We start from the raw sequence: 22,389 nt of genomic DNA on the forward strand, positions 1-22,389 counted from the left end.
CTGACTGGTTTAATCAGCTACCTCCTCTCTGCATACTGAGCGTCCATCCCACAACAGGAGAAGATGGCGGAGTGACGACTGAGTATATCTGGACACAAAAACCCCCTCCAGCCTGGCGCTCTTCAGAGTCACTCCCATCTCGTTGCAGACCTGCCCTAGCAAGCACTGGGCTAGAGCAGGGAAGCCTGCAAAACTCAGTGGCCATCATCACAGCTACAACATGTAGTACAACCTTCCTGTTTCCCACAAATGTAAGGGGCATCTTTATACTACTTGAATGCTGACAGAGCAAAACAGCTAACAAGCTTAACAAAATGGAGCCAGCCTACAACGAGAATACAGTTCGGAAAGATGAACACTTCACACTCGGACCCTACACAGTTGCTCTGTCCTGGACTAAGTTCTCTAGACCTCCCTCCTCCTAACACTGAGCGCTCCACCCAGCCTGAGGTGGACAGTCAGTGAGAAGGCCTTCCACTGATTTGGGTGGTCCTGTTCCTTCTCTCCTTTCCATCTGAAGCTGAAAAAAGGAAAGTGGCTAAAACCAAAACAAACAAAGTATAACACAATGTGTAACAAGTATCTGGTGACTATGATGTACAGGTACGCAGACCAGAGGGGAGGAAAATGAGTAGGGCAGAGCTGGTACATACAGTGAGTTCACTCCGGGAAAAACCTCCCCTCCTCTAAATATACAGCCATGAAAGACAACTGCAGAAAAGAGGAAACCGAAAGACTCAGCGGAGACCACACACAAGATCAACATCTTCTCGGGAGGGAAAGAAAGCTAAAAGTACTCCCCAGTGAGAGAACGGATACCACAGCCAGATTCCTCGTGGAAGCTGGAACTGGGCTGTCTGTTTCGTTCGAAAATGTTGCACTTGAAAATTTTAATGGTAACCACTAAAAGAACAGAAATACAATCTATGGCTTCCAAACCAAGAGGGAGGAAAGAGGGAAGCGAATGCAGAAAACTAGGACTCTAACAGAAGGGGAAAAAAGCAGCAGAAAAAAGGTTCAGAAGATATGAAATTCAAGCAGGAGAAATAAATCTACTTTATCAAATTGTTCATCTCACAATTAAAAGTCAAAAATTATCAGAGTAAAGGAAAGAAAGTATTAAACAGGAATGAAGAGACATACTATATAACAATCAAAGGAATAATCCACCAAGAACATTTAACATTCATAAATTCGAATGCTCCTAATACCATAACCTCAAAAATATACCCAGTAAAAACTGACCGTTTGAGAAATGGTCAACTGCCATGAGAAATTTAACATACCTCTATCAGAAGCTGATAGTTCAAGCAGATAAAATACTAGTAAAGCCAGAAACTTTGAAAAGATACATTAACAAGCTTGAGCTAACAAATAAATATATAGAAAATTGTCCCCAAAGGGGTGTCACAGATTTTCTTTTTAAGGTATAAAGCATATGTTATCTCTGACTTCTGGATTTAACAGATAAATAAAATTTTCTTCAAGTTATAAAGTCAGGGACGCCTGGGTGGCTCAGTCGGTTAAGCGGCTGCCTTCGGCCTCAGGTCATAATCCCAGAGTCCTGGGATCGAGTCCCGCATTGGGCTCCCTGCTCAGCGGGAAGCCTGCTTCTCCCTCTCCCTCTCCCTCTGCCTCTGCCTGCTGCTCCCCCTGCTTGTGCTCTCTCTCTCTCTCTGGACAAATACATAAATAAAATCTTAAAAAAAAAATTATAAAGACAAAGATAAGGTTGCCAACTTTTCACTCTGCCAAGTAAGATTCAGGGGAAAAGCCACTATTACCAATACTTCATAAAAAGGTTAATTTAAAATTTAAGAAGTAGTAAAAACAATCTACATATTTCTTTCTAACCATGGACTGGTTAAATTGTCATGGACTCTGAAAATTTTCTTAGAAACTGCACCAGCACATAATTGTACTTAATTTGTACTTAATTTGATTTCAGGAAAACAAACACATACAGATTTTTGTATTTAATATCAAGTCCTTGATGTGATAGTGTCCGTATTTTCCATTTGAGAAAACAGCAGACTGTAGAGATCAATTTACCTGTAATTGTCAATTTACAGATGGGAGGGAGAGTGTGAGACAAAACCTGTCCAGGCCTCTATTCCTGCCATCATAACACTTCTGCCAAGGGTCCCGTTCAATCAACAATGCTTCCTGAACACCCAGAGTCTAAGGCCTGGTGTGAAGTAGTACAGGAAATAAACTGCACTAGAGAATACCCTAGGGAGGGACAGGAGCCAAACCAATCCCCCTGAGGGAGCTTTCTCCATGCTTGGGGGTACTGCCCCTAACCAGGAACCACAGCCACAGAAAACAGATCTACCACTTGGGAACCCTGAGGAAAAAAGGAACACTGAAAACCCACTGATTCAATCCACACATCTTAAGTAGTTTACGATCTACTTGTAAAAACAAGCTATACACACAGAAAGACAAATAAAAAATAACCAGGTGCTGAGAGGAGTGCTCTAAGCATGAATCACTAAGAGAAGAATTTACTAGGATTCATCTGGGGTTAGATTTCGTGAGGGGAACTCCAGGCTGGCTTAGTAGAGCATGTGACTCTTGATCTTGGGGTCGAGTTCAAGCCCCATGTTGGGTGTAGAGATTAGTTTTAAAAGGGGGGAAGGGGAGAAGATTTCATGAAGCAGCGCCCAGGGCTTTCAGGGGCATCAGGATTTTGAAATAGGCCATAAAGGGTGCTGGGATTCATCACAAAAGGGGCATATTCAAGTGAAAACATTTATGATGATTTATCTATTAAACAACAACAAAAACTGTTTGGCTCTTACACAACTAAAAAAAAATTAAAGTTCTCCAAAACACTTCAGGAAGCCAAGAAGAGAATTTTAAGATCTGACTTAACTTCATTTTTCTTACAAGTCATCTAAATAGTGGATAGTGCTAGAGCAATCTGCTACTCAACATACCACTACAAGAATCAAAGGCAAACTATATACAACCTTCCTGTGTTCAAATAATTACTCTTTTAGGAATCAAAATCTCCCTCTGAATAAAACTGAATAAATATCAAAACAGAATACTTGAAGGCAGCTGACAGGACGGAAACACAAATAAGAAAGATGAATGTACCGCACAGATGCGGGCACCGTTCACACAGCCCATACAAAGGGCACAAATACAAGACTCCTTGCACTCGGCTACCTGGTGTGGATGTGAAATCACACAAAATGAAGGCTATATAGAACAACGTTGAGTGGTCTGAAGAGAACCTTAATAAAAGAAGACATAGTAAAAGAAAATCATTCTTCCTGCTCCTCACCGGATGAAGAATAAGAAAACATTTCAAAAGAAGGTAGTAAAAGAGAAAACAAGCCCTGATTACAATATATTTTGAAGGACCTTTTTCACATCTGCAAAGACCAACAGAGGCCTCCCAAAATTAAATAGAGTCAGGCTTGAGTACATTTTGAAAAATTATTAAGCCCGCACACCCTGGGATATTCATTTCCAGGAGGCGAACAAAGGGTTGCAGGGAAGCCAACAGCACACCTCAAGCCACTCCTGAGAGCGAAGAGGGCCACGGCCAAGAACCACAGACGTGTAAGCAGAGGTTACAGGAATGTGTACAAGCTGAAGAGAGAGTGCCCTAAAACAATCACACCGGCTGCTATGGAGGGAATATTAGTGCCCTCCCCCACCCCCAGATTCATATGGTAAAACTCTAATGCCCAAGTAAGGGCAGGTGGAGATGGAGCCATTGGGTAGTAATTAGGTCATGAGGGTGGGTCCTCATGATAGGATTAGTGCTCTTATAAGAAGACAGGAGAGAGGGGCTTCTCACTCTGTGCTCTCTGGCGATGTGGGGATACAATGCAAAGGCAGTCGTCCACAAGCCAAGAAGCAGGCCTTGACCAAAACTGGACCAACACCACACCTTCATCTCAGACTTCCAGCCTCCAGAGCCGTGAGTAATCAATGTTGTTGTTTAAGGCCCCCAGTCTAGGGTATTGCCTTACAGCAGCACCAGCAGACTAAGACACTGGGTATGGAGAGTTAGTGTACTTAAGAGTAAAGAGGAATCATTTTCTTGTATAGGACTTCTAATTAAACTTGTTTCTTTCCACTACCTCCTGCAATCCTCTAAAAGGACAACAAATGAATTTTAAAGTTACAAGGACAAAGAGAAAGAAAAGGCTAGTGCATTCCAGCAAGAGACGCCAACAAAATTCTGGAAGCTGGAAAGCAGACAGGGAAGTGGCAAAGGACCCAGCAGATAAGAGAAAACTGACACGGGACACCTGGGTGGCTCAGTCGGTGAAGCGTCTGCCTTCGGCTCAGGTCATGATCCCAGGGTCCTGGGATGGAGTCCTGCATGGGGTTCCCTGCTCAGCGGGGAGCCTGCTTCTCCCTCTGCCTCCCTCTGTCTCTTATGAATAAATAAATAAAATCTTAAAAAAAAAAAAAAAAAAAACAGAAACCTAAAGCCTGCGGGGTGGGGAGAGGGCGAGGGGGGGATTCAAAACGAACAGACCAACTCTGCAATTTTAATTGGAGGCACCAAGAACTTATGAAGTCTGGGAGTACCCAAACAGGAAGGCTGTTGTGAGTTTGCATAAGGAGCAATAAAAATCCTCACCCTATGAGGAGACTGTCCCTTCCAGACTCTGCCAGAACTGTTCCCACTACAGAAATTCAACCAGAACAATGGCCTGGGGATATCTAGCTGGGCAGGTATGGGCATACTGGAAGAAGTGAAAACTATTTATGGAAATGAGGAGTAAGCCAGCCCCCATCCCAGATGCTTGCAGCCACACACTTACCTTCCAGGATTCCTCTGTGCAGAAACTGGCCCAAGAGAAGAAAAAAAGCTTCAACATAATGTAAAGCAAAAAAAATCAAAGCAATGGAAATTAGGGGAGAAAAGATAAGTAAATCAGAGTAGCAAAGGAGGTGTCAAACATCTAAATACTAGGAGTTCTCTCCCCCCGCCCCCGAAAAAAAGAAAAATGAGAAAATGGGGAAAAAAGGTATTAAAGAAATAATATAACAAAATTTCCAGGAACTGAAGCTCAGATACAAGCTTCCAGAATAAAGAGACCTACCAATTGTTTGGGGCCCAAAATACAGTGAATGGAGAAAAGACCTACATCAAGCATGAAACTTCTCAGCAACAGAGATCGAGGGAAGACCCTAAAAGCTTTGGGGGTGTGTAGAAAGGATTGTCAAAATGGCACTGAACTCCTCAAAAGAAATACTGTAAGCTATGTGACAATGATGGAATGCCTTCAAATTTTCAGGAAAAATTATTCCCAACCAGAAATTATATACTTAGTCAAGAACAGTATACAGACAAAAATTGATTTGTTTTCACCTAAATAAAGTAACAAAATGGCACAATAACAGAATACGTACGAGCTTTAAAACAAAACCTCTTTAAAACTATCAAAACTAGATCCAAAATTCCTTAAAATGTCACCCAAACAGCTAAGTGAGAAACAAAAAAACTTCCATCCTCCTCCCTTTTTAGACACAGAAATTAAATAGATTCACTTGTTCAACCAACCTCACAGCAGTGATTGTGGTCTCATCTATAAAAGTGATAGAAAAGTAAAGGTACTATTTGTGTTTAAATGTGTATGTGCAACTTTTCGACAGCCTTAAAATACTCTCAAAAATACTCTCAAGACGACTGAATATCACCAAAGCCAAGAGCCTGGGGTAAGGGACAAGAGCAAGGAACAGAGCCAAACAAACCAAACAAACCCTAGGGACAAAGGTCTCTTTAAAAAAGAGAACCTTGCAAATGTTCCCTGAAATTAGCAAGTCTAGAGAGCACCTTGACCCCTACACTTCTTTATTTTTAAACTCTCTTACTAGTGAGTTATTGGCTTGACCAGTCTATAAAGCAGACAAGCCAGAAAAACTCTAACCACAACAATCAGGACTTAAAAGCCTGACCTTTAAACTTAATCAAGCTTTGGATCTGAAATACCCACAAAGGGCTGTTGAGTTCCTCGACACACCCAACAAATAATTTAGACCACAAATTTACTCCTATCATGGCAAATTTTACTTACACATTTGAACCAACAGGGTATTGTAGCACACAATATGCTTAGTACACAGTCGGGTACAAAATGTTAGCTGCTCCTGCTTATTACAGTCATTACCACTTCTGACCAAATTAAAAAAAAAAAAACTGCTAAATGGGAACTGGTAAAAAAGGAAATTGGGGAGAACTCTATTAACTGATGGGCAGCTACTTTGGATGAAGCCAGCAAAGAGCAACTCCAAATATCTACTGTCATACCCTTTTTAAAAAAGCACTGAAAGACATCCGAAGATCTCCTGACAGATAACAATACCAACTAGACGTAACTGAAGCTCATGGAGAAAACTGGACTTCTCAGTTCATATGTATGTACACATGTGATGCTATGGCATCTGTTAAAATCCTGGTTATCTCAACTTCTCCAAATTACATTTGAAATTACTTCTATCTTACCCAAGTTACATATGAAATATCTACAAAAAGTATAATTAAAGGCGCCTGGGTGGCTCAGTTGGTTAAGCGTCTGCCTTTGGCTCAGGTCATGATCCCAGGGTCCTGCAGGGAGTCTGCTTCTCCCTCTGCCCCCCCTCCACCCATTTTCTCTCTCTCTCTTTCTGACAAATAAATAAAATCTTTAAAAAAAAAAAAAAGTATAATTAAGATACTATGGTCCAGTGGGCACTTCCTCTTTTGACCTCCTCCAGAATTTCTCATCAATTTATTCAATTTTGCAATTAGTCATTTACTGCTTTGAACTGTTCTCTCCGATACTGCCATCCTACTTTTTACAGATCTATTTTATTTTCCCAACTATAAAGGTAAACTCCTTAAGGATATGACCTATGATTACTTTTGCACATCTGTGTATTTAGTACAGTGTAGGTACTGCAGAGATTAAAAATACTAAACTGTTATACAAAACCAGAGACCAACTGTTCACAACCTTTCTCACCTAAACACCACAAAAGGGATAGGAACAATTCGGTGTCACTACTTCAATGACGCTACTGCACGCCCCAAGCCCACCCTCCCACACACTAGCATGTCAGGACAGACGCAGCAAGAGCTTAATGAATAGGTACTGGCATACTGGCTTCAGGAATGAAACATGGTGCTAGTTTCAACATTCAACTGAACACCGAGACTATGCATCGCTTCATACGGTGGTCCCCTCTCCTCCAACAAGCCCCAGGCAAGAAGGAAGAAAAGACACAATGATGACCCTGTCCTGTCCTCCGCAAACAGATCAACATTTTAAAGCAATAAAAAAATGTATTCCTGTAGGCACAAGATAATTGCTAATGTACTCCTTTTTAAAGGCTACAGCACAGGCCTTTACCATGACATTTTGTTTTTATCTGCGAACGTTTAAAACTTCAGCTCACATAAAAACTACCCATGAGCCTGAGCCACAGAGCCTGTTGATCCAACTTAGTAACTAATAACTAAGGTCCTGGGCTTGGAGACCCACCTAACACTCCCCTGCTGTGCAGCCTGGGAAGCATGCTTAACCTCCGGCAACTCAACTTTCTTCACAGTGCTGCCGGAGTGCTAAACGAGATGTCTGGAAACCATAGTGCTTTGTACATAGTAAGAAATAACAACGCTAAAAATAATGTTTAAAATGAGCAAACCTCAGGGGCACCTGGGTGGCTCAGTCAGTGAAGCATGTGCCTTTGGCTCAGGTCTTGATCTCAGAGTCCCCAGCCGCTGGCATCAGGGGCGGGCTCCTGCTCAGTGGGGAGTCGGCTTCTCCCTCTCCCTCTGCCTCTGCCCCTCCTCCCTGCTCCTGCTCTCTCCCTTTCAAATAAATAAAATCCTAAAATAAAATACGCAAACCTCATGATGTACAGGATCAGCTTCTAAACATTTGAATTCTAACCCAGAAAGTTACACTCTTCAATCCTTAAAGAAGGGCCTCAACAAAACAAGGACTTATTATAACTTCAGTTTTTACCGGTGCCTAATATAATCACATAAAGAAAACTTGCATGGCAAATATAAACCCCGTTGTCCACTGGGCTAAATGTCTCTAAATGTAAAAAAGATTCACTGGGGGGCACCTGGGTGGCTCAGTCATTAAGCGTCTGCCTTCGGCTCAGGTCATGATCTCAGGGTCTTGGGATCGAGCCCCGCGTGGGGCTCCCTGCTCGATGGGGAGCCTGCTTCTCCCTCTCCCACTCCCACTGCTTGTGTTCCCTCTCTCGCTGTGTCTCTGTCAAATAAATAAAATCTTAAAAAAAAAAAAAGATTCACTGGGAATTTCTCAGAGCATGATTAAGAAAAAGTTTCACTCTGCTATAACATAATAAGCAATGTTATTTTTCAGCCATTGCTTTTTTGTCTCTGCTTCTAGGAAGTCTAAAATATGAATCAACCTCAACAGACACTTTGCTGACACCTCCCACCCTCTTTACCAACCAGAACTTCTACTCTCTTCCCCAGCTTTGAATGTTAGACCTGGGAAGGCCCTTAGTAACTGTCCGGTCCCGCATCCTCATTTTCTAATGACAACAGTAAGGCCTCTTTTAATTAGAAAGAGACAAAATGACAGAAGGTACTGAATGTACAAAATAAATACAGAGTTCTTTTTCACACTGACACAAAAGATGCTGCAATTTCATCACATACTCTAACAAAAACTGCAAAAACACCAAGAAAAACGACACATGACTTAACGTCCCTTTAAAATTGACCACAAATAATATCAAAATACCACCTCAGGCAAAGCTATGAAATAATATGAAGGCCCACTTCTAACAAACTTTCCGTGCGAAAAGACATCATCTTCCTATTAATCATACTGTTAAGCAATGCCTTTATTTCAATCATAACGACCCTGCCCCAAAAATGTTTGCAACTCTCCTTCTGGAACTGGTTTTAAGGTTTATTTTGAATGCCACTGCATAACCACAGCTAGTACAATGGATGGCACATAGTAGGCATACAAGTGAGTATTAAAATAAACAGACTCATCATCAAAACCTAGTCATTTCAGGGCAGATGGGTCTCTGCAAATAGGAAACATTCATTCCTAAAGCTGACTAATCAAATGGATGATGAAGCTGAGAAGCTCCTGTCCAAAGAAAATTCTGGTTCACAGGAAATACATCCTGCACCTGAGTACAGTTATAGTAAAGAACTAATAACCACTAGCCCACGTGGCAAACTTTTAAGTCTCAGAACACATCAAATGTTTCATTATTTCCTAAATAAGGCACCCAATCAACCACCTGACTGTATGAGTAATACCAGTGATGTCAAAAGAACACATTATACTGATTTCCTTGTGATTCGGACCTGGATGCTTTGGGGGGGGGGGGGTGGGGCCTTTGCAATGTTAAACTGTTGAACTGTCAAGTTCAGTACTTCTGTCTGGAAATATTATATTAATTGTTACCACTACCACAAAATGCATTATGTCCAGTGCCATAAATTTCAAGTCTGCATTTTTTCTATTTTCAAATACATGGTATCAATCTTTTCTAAAACTTTCATGGCATCCAAATCTCCTTCTGATAAGTATTAGTTTATCATCTTTTTTTATGATTTTATTTATTTGAGAGAGAGTGAACGCACACACAAGCGGGGGGGGGGGAGGAACAGAGGGAGAGGGAGAAGCAGACTCCAAGCTGAGCAGGGAGCCCAACATGGGGCTCAATCCCAGGACCCAAGCCTAAGGCAGATGCTTAACCGACTGAGCCACCCAGGTGCCCCTGTTTATCATCTTTTTTAATGGTCAAGGTGGATTTAAAAAAAAAAAAAATCTATAAATCCTTTGACACTCCTCCCACCAAAATGTGGACTCTAATTACCCTCCCCTTTAATACAGGCCTTACGACTTACTTCTTGAGAAGGGCATGAGGCAAAAGTGACTCTGCAGGACTTTCTAAAGCCATGGCATAAAAAGGCAGTCCAGCTTGGCACTCTCTCTTAGGACAGGGACACATGCTTTTGAAACTCTGAGATGCCACCTAAGGAGTCTAACAATGTGGAAGCCTCCATGCTGCAGAGACCACACAGAGAGACTACCCAAGCTGGAGATGCTGGAGGACCTGCCCAATTCCAGGTCCCAGCCATTTGAGTCTTCCCAGCTACCACCTGACTGCCACTGCATAAGAAACCCACAGTAAGAACCCCCCAGCCCAGTACTGTCAATCTCCAGAAATAATAAATGACTGTTGCTTTACACCATTCAACTTGGAGTGGTTTCTGACACAGCAATAAAAAAACAGAAGATCAAAGACAACCTCACCATTTTCTTTGGTACTAGTTCCAATGGTCTATGAATAAAGCCTCATTTATACTTCATCTCTGATACCTTTCTTACCAGTTTCCTTTAACTGTGCTAAGTTTAAAAACAAAACTTTGTGTTATCTACACCCTAGAACTTCCTTAACAAGTCGCTTATTTAACAAATCTATTTAACCATAGACTTATCTGAACAGCAAATCTTTGCTCAAAATAAAAACCAATTTTTATGTAACATCAACAAAACCCCTCACTTCTATATTCCCTAGTAACTAACAGAACACTGACAAGCCAGCTCTCCTGTCAATCACACCATGAAATATATACCGATAGATTGTTCTCGTTTCCTCAGCCCTGCAGTCAGGAGACTGCATAAGGAAACAAAAACCGACAAGACCAAAACGTTCACCAACCACTTATCTCTTATTAAAATGGTCTCAAACATCCCTGCACAACCTGGCTATCATTTCCACATCTTTTGGAGTCAAGCTGTTGCTGATTATGGGATATTATCTGACAATACAATGTAATCCAATGCAAATCCAACCCAAAGTGAAATTGCAAATCTTGCAAGAGATGCAAGATTTCATGAGGTCTAGGAAAAGAAACACTAGAAAATTCATCAAAATACCCATACACGACTGACAAATGAAAACTGTATATACAGACCAATGAAACGTTCATGAAATTAAAAACAATTGCACTTTCAAATAGAAGGATTTCCATATTTCAATCACTAAGGGTGACCCTTGTAAAAATTGCAAACATTTTTGTAAAAATGACTCCAAGACAAAATTCAAATGAAACCAAATGCAATGTGTGAAACTTGGCTGAATTCTGATTTGATAAACCCAATTATTATAGTTTTTTTTAAGATTTTATTTATTTATCAGAGAGAGAGAGAGATTGAGAGCACAAGCAGGGGGAGCAGCAGGCTTCCCACTGAGCAAGGAGCCTGATGTGGGACTCAATCCCAGGACTCTGGGATCATGACCTGAGCCGAAGGCAGACGCTCAACCGACTGCGCCACCCAGGCGCCCCATATATAGATATTTTAAAGACAAATTGGGGGCACCTGGGTGGCTCAGCCGTTAAGCGTCTGCCTTCGGCTCAGGTCATGATCCCAGGGTCCTGGCATCGAGCCCCACATAGAACTCCCTGCTCAGTGGGAAGCCTGCTTCTCCCTCTCCCACTCCCCCCATTTGTGTTCCCTCTCTCGCTGTGTCTCTCTCTGTCAAAAATCTTTTGTAAGATTTCTTAAAAAAAAAAAAAAGACAAGTTGGGAAAACTTGAATATATACCAGCTATTGGATGGTATTAAGGAATTCCTGTTCATTTTCTAAGGTGTGATAATGGTATGGTGGTTGTACAGAAGAAAGTCCAGGTTTTTAGGAGATACATGTATTTAAAAGATAAAGCATCATGAGGACTGCAACTTCCAAACAGTCCAAAGTTTTTATATTTATCTTGTGTGTGTGTGTGTGTGTGTGTATATATATATATACACACACACACACACACACAAACACACTTTGCAAATTTGGCAAAATGGTAACAATTACTGAATCTAGAAGAAGTATAACCAAGTAATTTATTGTTCTTTTTTTAAAGATTTATTTTATTTATTTGACAGAGAGAGACACAGCGCGAGAGGGAACACAAAGCAGGGGAGAGGGAGAAGCAGGCTTCCCGCTGAGCAGGGGGCTCCATCCCAGGACCCTGTGATCATGACCTGAGCCGAAGGCAGACACTTAATGACTGAGCCACCCAGGCGCCCCCCAAGTAATTTATTGTTTATTCTTTCAATTTTTCTGCAGTTTGAAAATGTTTATAATAGAATGTTGAGAGGGAAATCAACCTAACCAAAAACACACACATGCACACACAGTCAAGGATGTAAGGATTTAAGGAAGGCGGGCACCTGGGTGACTCAGTCGTTAAGCGTCTGCCTTCAGCTCAGGTCATGATCCCAGGGACCTAGGATTGAGTCCCACATCGGGCTCCCTGCTCAGCGGGAAGCCTGCTTCTCCCTCTCCCACTCCCCCCACTTGTGTTCCTCTCGCTGTGTCTCTCTCTGTAAAATAAATAAATAAAATCTTTTAAAAAAATAAAAAAAGAAATATGGGAGGGGGCAGTGAAGTTAAACCATGGTATCTTTCAATATTATTGGAATAGTACATGCAAAAAAAAAATCCATACACTTAATTCATTCCTTATTCTAAAGATCAAAATACAGTTTTAAGATTCAATTTTTATTAAAATATTTTGTTTTTTGAAGTTCAAATTAATCTAATAAAAATATGTACTAACTATGATACCTCAGGTACTATGAATGCAAAGACCACGCAAAATAAGCCTGTCTTCAAAGAGGCCACATCTCAGCATTCCCAGATGGCATTCACAGGCTCAAAGTAAAATAAAATCAAGTCTAAAGAATGGCCCTGCATAGTGATGAAAATGTTTAATAAACCACTTAGGGATATTACAAAGAACAGTTAAATTCAGTGGGCTTTCTCATCATTTCTAACTGAATATTATTTTTTTTTTTTTAAGATTCTATTTATTTATTTGACAGAGAGAGACACAGAGAGAGAGGGAACACAAGTAGGGGGAGTGAGAGAGGGAGAGGAAGGCTTCCCACGGAGAAGGGAGCCCAATGCGGGGCTCCATCCCAGGACCCTGTGATCCTGACCTGAGCCAAAGGCAGACACACTTAACGACTGAGCCACCCAGGTGCCCCTGAATACAATTTTTTTTTTAAAGATTTTATTTATTTATTTGACAGAGAGAGACACAGCGAGAGCAGGAACACAAGCAGGGGGAGTGGGAGAGGGAGAAGCAGGTCTCCCGCTGAGCAGGGAGCATGATGCGGGACTCTGGGATCATGACCTGAGCCAAAGGCAGACGCTCAATGACTGAGCCACCCAGGTGCCCCTGAATACAATTTTTAATAAGAATACATTTCAAATAGATGTAACATGGAAATTAAACACCTCACATTTAAAAGAAGTGTTTCCTAATAATTAACACACAAAAAGCATGTCACTACAATGTAAGCTCCACAAGGGAAGGAATTTGTGCCTCCTATATTCATTGTTGTAGCTCAAGAGTCTGGCCCAAAACAAGCCCTCAATAAATATTTGTTGACTAACAATGAATGAATGAATCAGACAAACTTTAGGTCGCATTTTTTAAAAATGCTTTCTCATAGTGTTCATTTATATTTGTTATGATAAAAATTCTGTCAGTTTACTAGAAAAAAATAAGTGCTTAAATTTTACCGCAATGTTTTTTACAAGCTATCTTCTCCCTGGGTGAACTATGAATGTAAAATGGAAATGGTAAGTTCTTGTCCAAAATCCAACAGGCTTTCATTACACACCATTCCTTTGGGGGCAGTCTGTGAACAAATTTCCATAAGCTCAAATAAAAAATTATGCTCAAATATCTAATCCTAATTTAGGACTCTGTTCAATATCAAAGCTCAAAATAAAAATTTTTAAATAATAAATTTATTTATAGAATCACCCCTCAGTTTTACACAAAGAATTATATTTCATATAAGAGGTTTCTAGAGAAAAAAAATTTTTTAATGAAATTAAGTGTTCTCTATTCAATGCTTTTCATGTTTCATGGGAATGCTGAGAGGTTGCCTCTTTGAAGACAAGCTTATTGTGTGTGGTCTTTGCATTCCTAGTACCTGAGGTATCATAGTTAGTACATCTGTGAATAGTACATGTGAATAGCTAACTAAACTAAAACACTTTGTTAGGGATTTATTGTTTCTATTATTTAAAAAACACATACTCACACAGAAGCATATAAAATGCTAAAACACAGAGACATCAAAAGTAATTCATCCATAACCCAGACAAGTGCACTGTCATTTTCCTCAAGCACTTCTTATGAAACTTTTGTCCTTAACATGGTTAAGATCACAGACTATTTTCTCTCTTAGAAAAATGCATTATTCTTCATCTCAGTGACATTACTAGCTCATCCGTAGCATCTGCAGTGTTTTCCCAACAGCAATGAAGCATCCGAACTGAACCACCCATCCAAGCTGGTTCATCTTCATTAACAGTAGCAAATTCCAACAACTAGGCTGGATGGAGGTAAAGGATGCTATTTGTAGCCATGAAATCAAGCAACTGTCCTAAACTGGGATGGAATTCACACTCTTTACTGCGCTGGTTCAGTTGCTAAGTCTAACCCACTAAATTAATCAGCTACAGCCAATACATAACCTAGCATGTCAAATTTATTTTTCATGATAATACCAAGCTCATTTTTGAAGACAGTTAACACTGTATTCCTTTCTACAAGAGCTATTCAACTGATTGGAAACCCTATGTACTCATTGCTCTAAGCACTCTGGGCTTCTTACAGTTCCTCAAATGTACTGCCCTCTCTCACCGCAGGGTCTTCATACATGCAGTTCCTTCTGCCTACAAAGCTCTTCCAGTCCCCAACGCCCTGCCCTGCACCACACCTCTGGCGACCAGGGTCCTCTCAGCCTACCTCCTACTCAGAATCCCGATCCTCCGTTTGACTCTTCTGGAAAGCTTCCCTTCTTCACAAGACCAGGCTATGTGCCTCTGGGAAGAATCCAAAATTTCTTTCACCGTACCACCAACTAAGCTCCACCACCGTGCACCCAAGACTAGAACTGATAATGTAGCAGAAGCCCCCCAAATTTGCTCCTTTAATGGCATGTGTGTACACAAAGTGTATATATCAATATTTAATTGCATTTATATATAGTAATAAATATGCATTAGAAAAACAAGTAATTTCCCACGCCCATTCCAGAAAGAAAAGGAAAAGAAATAAAGCTGAGTTAGTGCAGGGGCACCTGGGTGGCTCAATTCGTTAAGCGTCTGCGTTCAGCTCAGGTCATGATCCCGGGGTCCCTGGCTTGAACCCTGCGACAGGCTCCCTGCTCAGTGGGAAGGTATGCTTCTCCCTCTCCCTCTGCCGCTCCCTCCTGCTTGTGTGCGCTCTCTCTCTCTCACGCTCTCAAATAAATAAAATCTTTAAAAAGAAAAAAAAGGGACGCCTGGGTGGCTCAGTCGTTAAGCGTCTGCCTTCGGCTCAGGTCATGATCCCAGGGTCCTGGGATCAAGCCCTGCATCGGGTTCTCTGCTCAGCGGGAAGCCTGCTTCTCCCTCTCCCACTCCCCCTGCTTGTGTTCCCTCTCTCACTGTGTCTCTCTCTCTCAAATAAAATTAAAAAAAAAAAAAAAAGCTGACTTACGCAGAGTCTAGTCTTTGCCACTTAACTAATCACTTGGGCCCCCCACCCGCCCTCAATTTCATCAGCTGTAAAATATGAAAAACCCTAAAATCCCCCTTGTGGTGTAAAATTCTGAACATCTCAAAAATGACTCAGCAGTCAATGTCAAGTAGACTTGCAGGCTACTCAAGTTAAAAACTAGCGTCAACTATTACAGACTAATATACAGAATGATAATAGGTATCCTGAAAAATTGAACAAATTCCTGATGAGCACCTGACAGTACTGGGACCTACTAAATAGTCTTCCAAAAAGAACAGTCTCAACTCACTGGAAACCAAAGGGGAACAAAAACTCCCAATCCCAGGAGACGTTACACTGTCAATGTGCTTGCTTTTGCTATCACCCCTTACTTCAAATAAACTTTTGCCACACGGAAACTTCCCCATTAAGTTTACATGGAAAATATAATTAAAAGATAATATAACTGCAATGAATTCATTCATGTCAAGTTAAATACATTGGCTCTGACAGCTTAAAATATTTTAAAAAGATATAGAAGAGTTGAGATGGTTTTTAAGAGCTCCCCTCCACTTAACCCAACAAGGTGGTAAGAATTTAGAATGTCCACTGCTTTTACATACCTATTAGAATGAGTCCAAGAAGGAAGAAGAGCAGGTCTAAGGCAGGAAATAAAAATTAAATCTTAAAGTGGCAAAGCTGAGGAACATACATCAACTACGGCTCATAAAAGAGTATGTACATCCCTACAGTTCACAGAGACTCCAAGCTGAAATGAACTTTCAGACATCAAACACATCCCCCCATCTTATAAATGAATAAACTAAGACTCACTGCAGGGCAATGACTTGCCCAAGACTACACAACTAGTTAGCAAAAGGACCAAGCCTCCTGACACCGAGTCCGGTAGCTTTTTAGTTCTCACAGCTCTTCCCATCAGGACCCATCTATGGTACATAAAATCCTACAGATATACAGTAACACGCTCAAATTCTGTAGGAATTTTAATACTTGATATTGAATGTATCATAAACCTGAAGACAGATGAAAACTTAGTGCAAAACTTAAAGGATTAAGCAGATACATCTAAATTCAGACATGTATTTAAGTAATCTCTAAACCCAAACTGGAGCTCGAACTCATGACCCCGGGATCAAAAGCTGAATGCTCAAAAAAAAAAAAAAAAGTTGGATGTTCTATAGACTGAACCAGCCAGGTGCCCCCACATATTTTTGACTATTTCATCTCACCTTCGGCTCTTAAATCTGATGTGAAATTCCATATCCATTAAAACAGTTCTATCCCATGAATACCTATAACCACAAATAATCTTGAAATATTTCTGGCAGAGTACTATATAAAATTAAATATCTTATTTTATCTATTAAGGGGGGGAGGAACAGAGGGAAAGAGAATCTCAAGAAGGCTGCACACCCAGCTCAGAGCTGGATGCAGAGTGGGGCTTGATTTCACAACCCTGAGATCAGGACCTGAGCCGAGATCAAGAGTAGTATGCTTAACCACCCAGGTGCCCCTGAAATTAAGTATTTTAAATGAAGACAATAACAATGAAGGAATCAGGACACACAGCCGCACATTTAAGGGTCTCTTTCCTGGTAGTATTCAAGGTGGTCACAGGGTCAATCCCAGCCTGCGCAACACGAGTGAGCAGAAAGGAGCACAGACCCCCCCCCCATAAGCTCTTCAAGTATCCCCTCTCCCTTCCTTGCCAACTCCAACAATAAGCCAGTCTAAGCATTAGGAAGAAGCAACCTGTTTTCATACCCCGCTGAGACCTACCTTCTTGTCTTATGCCTGGACAGTACCTTTCGCAAACAAAAAGCAAAGGAACAAAAACAAACAAACAACAACAACAACAAACCCACTGTCCATATGTAAACTGCTCTCACACACTGCTCTCACACAACACATTATCACATAACTCTGATTATCAACAGCACCCCCTGGTGAAGCCCTGATTGCTGACAGTATCTTCCACGCCTCTAAAAGAAAATTCGTCACGCTCAAGAGAACAGAAATAAGAGAATGAACCAACCAGTCTCCACACCCTGCAAAACCCTGTCTTCAAAGCCCTTCATAAGCACCAGGTTTAATTATCAGCTCCGTTTCCCTGTCATTTATACTACCTAGTAGCACTTAATTCCCTGTTACCTGTTTGCCTCTCCTGTAAAATGAATGCCCCATGAGGGCAGAGGCCATCATCTTTGTATCCCAATGTATATAATTTAGTTGGCAAAATAGTTACTGAGTTGAGTAAAAGTAAAAATTTATTCTCCCACTTTTTGTTCATTTTCCATTCAACGATGAAATTTAAGTGAAAGAAATCACAGACAACCGTAGATGCAGTTCCTTCTCCCGCTGAACCATTCTACAATACAAAAATCCTTTCCTTAGCACAATCCCAAGAGCATAGAAACTGAGCAGAGAAAACCTACATGATCCGGCCCAATTCGTTCACTTACAAATAATAGTTGTACCACTGACTCATGGTCACATAGCCAATTAGCGTCAGATACAAAAAAAAAACAAATCCCTGACCACTGACTGCCCCCAATTTAGATTCCACTCACCATCATGTCAAAGACCGAATGACTAAAAACTTACTCACTACCTAGAATATATCTCATCAATTCAAACTCGTCTAAGAATACCAAGTCTTCTCTAAATCTGTGTCTTCTAATCTATGTTATCTTAGCAGAGAAATAAGCAATTTTCAAAAAATGCATATGGGGAAATGCTCCTTTAAATCTCTAGCACTTTGCAAAGATATCAAAAATACTTGGTAAAATCAAGATGTTACCATTAGGGTAAGCCAGATTATGGGGACACAGGCCCTCTGCACTATTTTTGCAACTACTTGTGAGTCTATAATCATTTCAAAGTAAACAGTTAAAAAAAGGGCGCCTGGGTGGCTCAGTTGGTTAAGCAACTGCCTTCAGCTCAGGTCATGGTCCTGGAGTCCCAGGATCAAGTCCCACATCAGGCTCCCAGCTCGGCGGGGAGTCTGCTTCTCCCTCTGATCCTCCTTCCTCTCATGCTCTCTATCTCTCATTCTCTCTCTCGCAAATAAATTTAAAAAATCCTTTAAAAAAAAGTTAAAAAAAAACATGGCACACCCACCTGATGCTGCTCCCTGGGCCCACTAATCTATCACCTCACTATTCTCCAAACTTGCCCAACGAGGCAGAAAATGTTCCAACTGCCTCTCAACCCAAAGTTCCAGAAAGGGTTGGTGCAACAGGTGAATCACAGTTAGTGCAACAAGTGAAACCCACTGCTGGGTTAGCACAATGTTTGCGGGTGAGAAGCACACAAACGTTTACTGAATAAGGAAAACGAATCTAACACAGTTTTCCAACTCTGTGCTGGCAACACATGGCAAATATTTGTACAGGCTAAACTCCACTACCTCTTGCACCAGTCTTTCAAAGTTTGCTAGTGGTCTGGATCAGCTTCACTCCCCCAGCTGGACTGTAACCCTATGAGTACTGACGTGTGTTATTAAAAAGCTACCCTCTCAGTGTCTTAAGAGTTCTAGGGAGGACCTAATATTTATGGAACTTTACTCAAACTTTTAAAATCTCATTTGTAGAAAAAACAAAAATTACTCTAGCTTCGAGGAGCAGGAAAATACTCTATTCTCAAGCCAACAGCCTATATAGAACCTGTAGTCTAAGGGGGAGAGGAAGTCTGGGGCCAGTGAGGCCCTGGCAAGCACAGCTCTATCTGCTGTCATCAATTATTTTAATTGTAATAAAAGGAATGTGAACAAGAGCCTTTTATACAGTAATCCTTAAGCTTTTGTGCGCCTGATGATGGTGGTCCATTTAGACACTATAAGAAGTACTACTTTAAATCAAAGAACCTCTTAATCAGAAAAGCCACAGTAAATGTTTTTACTACAATTTGGTTAGGTTATGTTACTCTTATAAATTCAGTGTTGTCAGAAAAACTCCATTCCAAAGAAAAAACAAATGGTTTAAACATACCACGCCCAAAAACCAATGCTATCACCCCTCAAGAATGTCCTAGAATTCACGAAAGAATGATCAAATCTTCATGAAAGCAGAAAAAGCTTTTTACAAAGTCTTTTGAGGAATCAAGAGGCCCTAGAGAAGAAAAGAAAAAGACCAACTGCCCTAGCCCCTCCACTCAAGAAGAGTTTTGTGAAACCAGAAACGTTCTGGAATGGTATGGGGTGGCTGCTAACCACATATGACTCCTGTCTCTGGATGCAGGTGTTGTGCACATTCTTCAGTAGCTTCCAGCTCTCCGAAGTGGCAGAAAGATGAGCAGCTGCTGCCAGCAAAATCAGCCCACATGTCATCTCTGCCCTACAGACCATGCTCTGCCAAGCTGCCCAATGGAAGATACCCGGTCCTGGTTCCGGATCCCTTCAGAAGTGACAGAAACCTAACAGGGAATCAGGAGGAACATGTGGCAGTAATTTGGATTCATCCCTTGCCGGAAACTGCAGGAGGCAGAGAAAAAGTAGTTCCTATACCTCCCCCAGAAGAGCAACCACAGAAAGGGGAGAGCACACTGTCCACAGCATCAAAGTACTCACTCCCCCTCAATTATTCTCCATCTACATACAATAATCAGAACACCTGGTAAGAAGAAAAACACAATCACCACTTAAGGAAAACAACAAGGGATTTCTGATAGATGAAGACCAGGTTAAACACCACTAGAAATACAAGCATGCTACAAGAATTGAACTTTTAAACTAAATATGCACACAATTTAAGAAAAATCACTTGATTGGTGCTTCTTTTAAAGACAATGTAGGGTTTCTATATGCAGATGATGATACAGAGCAATAAATGGACTAGTTCAAATTACTTCTGGACAAGAAACAAAGCCATTCCTACACCCCATAGGAGCTACTGAAGTGTAATTATTTTTTAAAGATTTTATTTTTTTAAGTACTCTTATACCCAACATGAGGCTCAAACTTCTAATCCAGAGATCAACTGTCCCATGCTCCACCGACTGAGCCAGCCAGGCGCCCCTACTGCAGTGCAATTTGATGCAGCCTTCAGTGATTCCACTTTCCTTTAAAGACCAGTTCCTAAATAACCTAACTGCTAGGGAAAAATCCTTATCTTTCTTAAAATTCACCCCATTATCCCTAGTTGCACTTCCGTGTACAGCGTAACTTCCTTCACAAGTGTTCACTCCTAAGCCTACAATTTAGTCCCTGATTTCTTGATTTATAAAACTGATATGCTTTGTTTTGATTTTCAATTTTTTGTTTGGCTATTTCATACCCTGTCTTTAAGCTGACTTTCCTTAATCAGCTTCATTCAGTCATTTCAGTTAAACTTGCCTGTACCTTTCCAGTACAGTCCTCTAGTATTACTGTGCTCAGGTAACAATCTCAATCATCAGTGAGATTTCCCTCTGGCTTGGTGATGTGATGCTCTATCCCACACAGACTAATACTTGTGTTTTTTGGTGTAGCATACTGAAATTTCAGGCAGCTTTCCACTATTATAACATCTACCCACCACAACCTTGGTTCAGTTCCATGTAATCCCTGGCATGTGTTCAGGCGCCTACTGAGAGGGCAAGGATATCATCCCTGAGTCTTTAAAACCCAACAGTTCCTAATAAAAATCAGGACCACTTACTGAATGCCATGCCCTATGCAAAAAAGCACTTTCTACATCATTGTTGTCCAACAGCACTTTCAGTGACGACACTGACATGTTATCTGCACTGTCCTATATGGTGGCCACTAGCTACATGGGGCTACAGAGCACTTGAAATGTGGCTAGTGTTGCCAAGGAACGGACTTTATAATTTTAATGTTAAAGAGTCACATTATGAAACTAACAACTTATATTGCTGGAATTTTTCTTCACAAAAGTCACTTACATTTATTTTTACATCTGTATATATTCAAGATAAGCTAGGACAGAGTTTCTCAACCCCAGCACAACTAGAATTTTGGACAGGATAATTCTTTTCGTGTGGGAGCTGTACTATGCGTTGTAGGATGTTTAGCAGCTTCCCTGGCCTCTATCCACTAGAGGCCAGTAGCAATGCTCCCGCTGTGACAATCAAAAAAGTATCTCCAAACACTGCCAAATATACCCGGGGTGGGGGACACACACAACACAAAACTGCACCCAGTTGAGAACCACTGATCTAAGACTGTCTGGATTCTGCACTCAATGGTAAGGATAGTCTAGAGCAATCTCTTTGATTTCCTGCTTTTTGATTTGAAAATCAGACAACACATAAAAGCAGTCAAAAGTAACCATCTCTTCATATTTTCCACATTACCCACATTATATTATTTGTGTTTTCCTACCCACTATCTCAGTTGTTCCCTACCAACCTTGAGATGGGTACTATGCCCGATTTAGAGATGGGGAGGGGGAGCAGGGGGGAGACAAGGGAGTAAGGCTCTAAGTGGTTAAGTGACTTGCCTACCAGCACATAGTAAGTAGCAGGACTGAGACAAACCCAGACTTAGATATCCCAAATTTCTAACTCCTCTCCATATTATATTACCTGGGAGCCTTACAGTACCTAAAGGGGAAGCTCCTTAGAGAAAAAACCTTTTGATATGACAATCTCAACCCAGACTGTTTGACTGCACAACACATTACAATGCCAAAAAGCAAAGCTCATGGGAAAATTCCACATATAGACAAACAGTGAGACCTGGTTCCTACTGTAACCAACCTGCACCGTGAGGAATAATTCAGGCCAGGGACAAGTCACGGCATACCCACATCACCTTAAAAAGGCCTCTCCTAGGCCAGTTCTAGGAAAGGGTTAAGAGGGTCAGGCCCCTGACAAAAGGCCTAAGTGGAAGG

General features: G+C 41.1%; 1 protein-coding gene across 1 annotated transcript in view; it reads right to left on the minus strand.

Moving 5' to 3' along the window:
* Positions 1 to 22,389, minus strand: part of UBR5 (ubiquitin protein ligase E3 component n-recognin 5) — a 132,954-nt gene that overhangs the window by 106,521 nt on the left and 4,044 nt on the right.

This window comes from Callorhinus ursinus, unplaced genomic scaffold (assembly GCF_003265705.2).
Source record: "Callorhinus ursinus isolate GAN/ISIS: 27379988/994484 unplaced genomic scaffold, GSC_fseal_2.0 scaffold5, whole genome shotgun sequence".
Taxonomy (NCBI): Eukaryota; Metazoa; Chordata; class Mammalia; order Carnivora; family Otariidae; genus Callorhinus; species Callorhinus ursinus.